This window comes from Montipora foliosa, chromosome 8 (genome assembly GCF_036669935.1).
Source record: "Montipora foliosa isolate CH-2021 chromosome 8, ASM3666993v2, whole genome shotgun sequence".
Classification (NCBI taxonomy): domain Eukaryota; kingdom Metazoa; phylum Cnidaria; class Anthozoa; order Scleractinia; family Acroporidae; genus Montipora; species Montipora foliosa.
In genome coordinates this window covers 47069396-47076895 of record NC_090876.1, presented here as the reverse complement: position 1 = coordinate 47076895, position 7500 = coordinate 47069396, and the positions used below count along the sequence as shown (strand labels likewise).

General features: G+C 39.0%; 1 protein-coding gene across 1 annotated transcript in view; it reads left to right on the top strand.

Moving 5' to 3' along the window:
• The first annotated feature begins 3150 nt into the window (after nt 1-3150).
• The window catches only part of LOC138012407 (NLR family CARD domain-containing protein 3-like), a 56524-nt gene continuing 52174 nt past the window's right edge, over nt 3151-7500 (top strand). Inside the window, exons 1-3 of the mRNA XM_068859152.1 lie at nt 3151-3290; nt 5853-6045; nt 6977-7071. The gene's annotated coding sequence lies outside the window, so the exon portion shown is untranslated. The remainder of the gene's footprint in view (nt 3291-5852; nt 6046-6976; nt 7072-7500) is intronic.

The following is a 7500-nucleotide window of genomic DNA, read 5'->3' as shown; positions in this document are numbered from 1 at the left end:
GGGAGGGAGGTCTTTTCCTGACGTACATCAAAGATGGCGACCAATTGCAAATAGCTCGCACAAAAACAATAAAATCGCTGAAAGAAAAGAAGGGGACTGCACTTGAGAACAGGTTAAGCAATATTCGACTGCTTTTAGCAATAACTGTTGTTTATCGTAGCGCAAAGCTTCAGTCAAAGCTCCTGCGGACTTGAAACCTCATCCAGTGCGGTTCTCTGCAAAAGTCTGCCTTCTCCCCAGGCTTTTCTGTAAAGCTAGCGAAAACTGTTAGCGAGTGTGGAGCACAAGCACGGGAAACTGGTGGCAAGTGGCTTCAACCCCGAAGCGCGTAGGCTTTTATAGATTGTGCTAGAATAATTTTTGGCATAATTTGAGGAAACTAGCATGTTTTTTACTGCTAGCATAATCGGTATATATCGATGAGACTGAGACCATTTTTGTTCAAAGTTCGAGCAACAATTACCGTTTACTTACAGAAGGAGGGCCTCTCTACTAGGGTGACAGTCTGGCTGTGGCAGTCTGTAGATGGTGTTGGTCCCAGTACCTATCATTTGCACGCTTGCACAAGACGTCAGCTATGCCACCCGATAACTTGCAGCTCTCTGGGGAAAACGAGTGACCAGAACCAGTAAACATAACCAGGGACCGTTGCCTTAGAGAACGAAAGCAAAATACAATAGAAGAGAAGCTTGAGACACCAAAAAAAGTGCGTAGCGTGATGCTATAATGTAATAAGGGCTGATAAACTCTGCATGAGAATAACAGTGTTTATTAAATTTTCAACCTCGGATAATGCATTTCTCGTGCTCTGATTGGTTTACTCAATCTCGGTTATCAGCTCATATACCTTAGTTTGACCTTATATGGCAAATGATGGCGCTAAACGTTTTTGTGGAAAGTTTGGATCAATTCCGACGTGGAGAAGTACTCGAAAAGGTAAGAAATGTTTTTGTGCGGAGCCTGCATCTCTCTGACCTCAAGGTATAACACCAGATCGCATCTTCATCAAGTTTCTTCGATTTCGCTCGGATTTTCTCGCTGTTTTTTCGCTCGTATTTCGTACTTCCAAACTTTTGGAGTTAAAGGAATTTAATAAAACAGTTATTCCATTGGCGCTTCTTGGATATGAGACTGGTTATAGCCAAATCGGCGCTACGCGCCTCGTCACCTATTTACCATCTCATATCCAACGCGCGCTCATGGAATAATTGTTAAGTATCGGACATAAATACACATGCACATATGGGCGCATGTAAGCGTGCATAGTTTATTTATCATAGTACAGGATTGAGTAGTTGCGTTTTGCATGAAAATAATTGTTAAAATATGTGCGTGACAAACATACTGTTCCAAACAAAAACAGATATATGATTGTAAAATGAAGTGTTTCCACTGATAGAGAATGATATCCTATCCATAATGACCTTTATCCTAAAGAAAAAATGGCATAATTCGGAAAAAAACAAGCATAATCTGAGCGTAATAATTTGGGCAAAAAATAGCCAATGCTAGTAGCATAATATGCTACTTTTACCAGCACAATCTATAAAAGCCTAGAAGTGCGAGCGCCCCGCTTTTCCTTTCACGAGCGGGCGACTGGGAGTACAAAAGTGATTTTTTTTATCTCGTGACTATATTTAACGGTTGTAGCCAAGTTACCTGGCCTAAGAATGGAATCGAGGCTACCGGTGACCCTGTTTTGATAGAAACCTTGTTGCCTGCGTAGGATTATCTGAACACTCGCGAGTACGATGGTTTTGGCGCGAGTGGCAGCGACTGGCATGGGGACTAGTAATTTTGAAATCTTTCAACTCATAGACAAAACACGACGAAGCAACCATCAATTTACTCCCACAAACCTTCGTGCTTTTGTAATGTAGGTCACCGGCAGCCTCGCAGCCATTTATGGGCAAGGTCGCTGAGCAAACAACTGAAGAATGGCCCATTTACATGTAATATTCTGGGTCTGCATCAGGGGCACCCAACGTCAGTTTTCGGAAAATATCTGTTCGGAAGACGATTTGAGATCTAGAATTTTCGGAACACTTGCTGTGAAATTTCATACTTGCCTGCCTGTCCTAGGAGTTTCGAACAACTAAAAAATGGTATAATTGCCCATTTTAAACAGATTTTTACCCAAAAAAGGTCACCTAGAATTTACGGGAGCCCTTTTTCTGGCTGAAATTTTCGAAAAGGTAAGTTTTGATCCCTATAATTTTCGGATCACTAGACCTTCAGCTAGGAAATCCGAACAGATCAAAAATTTTTAGGGGATAAAGATATGCCTATATCTACCGTTTAATACTAAAATACGTTTAACAATGCTATGTTTAAGTGGTTTTGAGCTATATTCTCGTTGGGTGCCCCTGTCTGCATGGTAGCCTCCCACGCAAACAGCCTTAGGGCTTCGTCACGCGTTCCTCCCCGACGAGCGTCTGCTGAAACGAGCCGGAATTTACGTTGACCAATCACAACGGACATCCAGATTCTGGAAGTGCACTTTCCCTGAGAAATTTTGTGTACAGTCACTGCAAGAAGATCGATGGGCTTCGTGTGTTGGGCATTTAAAATTGCTGACTTAAATTCTTATCAAAGAAAAACTGAAGCGTATAAATTTCATGCCGTTTGGCTTAGATGTTTGCGGCTCTTCACAGAATGAGTACGGTAGAATTCGTATGGTTGAAACATTTTGCCCCCGTGTGATTCAAAGCTATTTGTTGCGTTCCCTTGAGATTGATATCATAATTTTATTTGCCGCATTTCTTTCCACTTCAGTGGAGTCGTTTCGTTTGAATAACCCCATTTCTTGTGGTCCTTTGGTTGAGCAGATTTAAGGTTTGCCTTATTTTTCAAATCGAAGAAACACTGAGTACGAAGGATCGCTTCGCAACACAATAACATTAAATCATATGTTATATAGTTCCACGGCGCTTTCAATTTTAAATTAAACGACATCATACCCTTGCTAAGCACTCGCATTTTGAGTCACGAGAGTGCAAATGCATACCCCACCTAGGAAACAAAATTAATGTTTCTCAGGAATATTTTTGAAAGGTTTTCTCTTTCATGATTCATCCAAAGACGCATTGACGCTCCCAGGGAAGCAATCTACACAGCGCCGATTGGTTCCTGTGATTTCCAGATGACAGTTAGTTAACAAAGGGAAAGGGAGGAAAGGAATGTGTGTGGCTCGTTTCAGCAGACGCTGGTGGGGAAGTAACGCGTGACGAAGCCCTAAGAGTGGTTGCGAGGGAAGCCTGCACGGAGGAATATTCCATTTAGTTTAATAGGTAAGTGCTGTACAAAGTACTTTAAAGGTTTTAAGTACCATGAATACGGTTTGTCGTGTCAATACTTGCATCTTATTCAAACTCCCAGATTTGTAAGCGATTTCTCTAAAAATGCTAATTTCCGGTTGATTTCCTTTCCTAACTCGTTTTCTTATCTAACATTGCTTGGCAGCATCTGCTTTTAGAGGATCCAATGTTTTAGTATAATGCGTGAGTGATTTACTGAAGTGTGGGCATATGTGCCGAGAACAAGAAATTGGTAGTCTTAACACAAGTATAAAAATTTCGCATTAGCATTCAGACTCATTGGCCGTTGGCGATTTCTCCAAAAGTGCTTCGTAATCATTTTAATTTTGATTTCCTTGTTTCTTTCTTCGTGTCTTCATTTCTTCTCTAATCAATCGACCTCGATTGGTTAAAGTGAATTGACACTGAACAATGAAAGTTGTATTATGTACGTTGTATTGAACGCAGCAACCAAGAGCTTTAAATTCTACGACGAGAACGACTACGAGTACAAGATTTTCTCATAGAGCAACAGTGAGCGCGCGCAAACCAGCGTCTTTTTGGCGGGAAAAACGTGATACCGTCGTCATTTTAGTACGAGGTTTTGCATAAATGTCGTCGTAGCAGTTTGGGCATTTTTTTCCAGCATTAAGAACAATTGAGCAACCTATCCTGCTAACAAAGAGTAAGATTAATCATGGGTTATTAATCTTTTAAGTATTTTCACTGAAAACGGGCAGTCAAATCTCGTACTAGATCTCGTCCTCGTAATAGAATCTCTAATATAATTGCACGAAACGTGCGGCAAGATTTCCACACAGCTTCCTCCTTCATCGTGCATACGGTCCTTTGTTTCAAGAAAACAATAGCGATAATAATAGACGTCCATTGTGTTAAAATTCAGCTTGACGAATGTCTGTTAGCACAACAAGTCTTCAAACGCAATTTGAACTTTAGAACTTTAATTTCTACCAAAAACTTGAGAGAACACTGTTACAGATCGATCAGTAACAACAGAGCCATTAAGGTTTTGTTCACCGTATGTGTGTACAGGAATCTAGACAGACAAGATGAATTTATTTCTTGTAGTAAACGTACGATTAATTAAAAAGATATACAAATATTCAAATTGAAAGTGGATCTAAGTACCATTTTGGTGAAATCGAAAGTGCTCAGTGGAAATGCAATGCTTCGTTCTTACCAAGACGACTAAAAGTTACCATGAGTAAGTGGAATGCTGCAGAGAGGTAGGGAAGGTCCGGGCTGGGGCTGGGAACAGGGGGTCTTTTTTTTCCAGGTTTTGTTGTTATTCTCTTATATTACACAGTTTTAACTGCAAAATTGATTTTTACGGATATTGTTGTGACAACAAAGTTCGTACCACTCATGTCACTCCTGTTTTAAAGGGATTAAGTTACGAGAATGATCGACCTTGAGACTCTTCCTTGTCCCTTGGTGGCGTGGGAGTGAAGTTGTTACTGAAGCCATGGATGAAAGGAGTCCATAAACAAAAAGTAAAAGACAAAAGAAATTCACCTCACATGTATTTATTGGAATAAATGTTATAGTAAACAACTGCAAACCTCACCTTGCAAGTCTCGCCGCATTGGAGATCAAGAAGAAACATGGGAAAGGTGAGCACTATAGCCTGTGTGGCAGGTGTTCGAAGGGGAAGGAGAATGGAAAGGGAGAATGTCGGGAGAATGAGGAGGGGGCGCGTGAAAGAACTCCCTAATTAATATTCATACATAAGGCAGCTGCAAAATCTCTAACTGTCAAGTGGCATCTAATCAAAAATGTTCACAAGAAAATTGGGCCACACAGGAATGTTTTTTACCGTGCCATCATTTTCAAAAACTCTCACGGCGGAGGGAAGTGCGAGACCAAAACACCGTACCCAAAAAAGGAGCAATCTTTTAACGATTTGTGTCAAGTTTGTGAAAGGAGTTTACTGGTGGAATATGTCTCATCAAAATCTTGTGTGAATTTGTTCAGACCATCCCTGAAAAAGAATCCATAAAAAAAGTTTGAAAATTCTTCACAATTTTTTTTACAAGAAGAAAAAGAAATGAACGACCAAGAAATGTAGCTGGAATCCATAAAAAAATTCAAAAACTCTTCACAACTTCTTTGCAACGTGTGTGTAAGGATGTTTAGAAACTGTTGCAATTTGAATTTCTATGCAAACGCTTTGAATCAGATCAAAAAGGCAATTAATCTACCGGCTTAATTGCAACACTTTAACTACCCACCTGATATAAATGTTATATTGAAACCCCTTCGCGAGATCTAGAAGGCGAGGTTCGTAGTTGGTTTATACATTTTATTCCAACAAATAAGGTGAATTTCATTTGTCGTACTTTTCTTTTCTGGACTCCTTAGTAACAACTTTGCTCCCACGGTACCAAGGGAAAAGGAGCTGGAGTCTCCATGTCAATCATCTTGTAACTTAACCTGTTGAAAACAGGAGTGACGTTAGTGGTACAAACTTTATTTTGTCACAACAATATCCATTTGCAGTTAAAAGCGTGTAATATGACATTCAACCTTTTTCAGCTCAAATAAAACAACGGGATATCATCGACCTTCCATGTTCTTATTTTGGTTTTCATTCTGGTTCTGAAGTCCAGATTCCTACTTTTCCAGAAGCCCTAACACGCGAGGAAAGAGATAAGCCAACTGGGTTTTGGAGCAGTGGAATACCTGCACATGTCACATTACAAAAATCACACTGAGCTCCATCAGTAAAGTACATGGATGTTGCTAAATTAAAGGTCACTTAGATGGAAGGCAGTTTAGAGAATGATTATCCTCGTAGAGTTCAAGTTTTTCTGATTAGAATGATCAGAGGTCATTATAGAGTCAAAGGCTCTGTTCAGATCATCATACCTGTGACAACTTGGAACCTGTTGCTAAAAAAAATATTCAACAATGGATACTACAAAAAATAAAGGATTATGTTGCATACGTAAATAAAATTACCAATCTTGAGAATTAATGGTACGTAGGAGAAAAACTACTTCACAAACACAAAGAAAAATATCAATTTTTGGACTCCACAAAAAAAAGAAGTACTAAGCAAGCATGCACCAAATTTCCAATACATGGATGCTTCAAAGAAGAAATTGAGCTAATTAGTGAATAGATGAGTGAAACAATACAAATCAAGGAACATTTCCTTAACAAAATGAAATACTTTAGGAATTTGTTTCCTATTTTTGATGTAACTTCAAGCTTCAGGAAGTCTTTTGACTTTAAAGAAACCTGACCGGTTGCATTACGGTATCTTAAATTGGAAATCGCTGTGGCCCTGCATGTATGAAAATCTTGTGGCTTTTACACGCAATTGATTACTCTTTCGTTTTCTGGCAGGTTTTGACCCTTAATACCATATGTAATTCTAGCTTAATTGTCGTCACATTGTAATAGTTTTTCACAGTTGTGTATATGTTCAGGTAGAGATAGAGTAATGGTTTAGTCAGTTGGCTAGATTCCTGAAATGCTTAATTAATGTTTGATTTAGCATAATTACAAACTCTGAAGGCCATCAATCAATACTAAGTCCTATTATCACACCACTTTGTAACACAAAGTCACGGTGACTATTGAAGCAATCTGGAGAAACCTAAAGGAAATCAAATGCAAGCACTGTAATTTGACTCAAATTCTTTTGTTGACAGACATTTGAAGTCAGTGCATACATGACTAGCATAGCTGAATATTTTATGCATAATTAATCAGTGAAACAACCATTGGTTTCCGAGCCTCAGTGAAGGTCAGTATGGCCTCTAGTTTTATTACGATTATGTGCCTGCACATGTGTGAAATCTTTCGTCAATATTTTATTGTCTGTGACACGCTTTAATTTCATTTCAAAAATTTTGATTTTGACTCTTTAATCCCGCTGACAATTTTTGCGATTTGTGAATGTTTTTGTGCTCTACGTACTGGCACTATTGGATGAGAACTTGTGAAAAACCCGTGAAAAACCTGTGAATTTTCCTGTGAAAAAAGCTATGAAATACTAATTTTCATGTGTTTTTTCAAAGGTTTTTCACAGGACGTGAAATTTTGAAAATCTGTGAACCGGGCACTTTTCACAGGGTCAAAACCTGTGAAATAAAACCTGTAAAAAAGAATCTTGCTCTGGAGCTTTTTCACAGGTTTTTTCACAGGTTCTAAATTTTGTGATTTTTCCACAAAA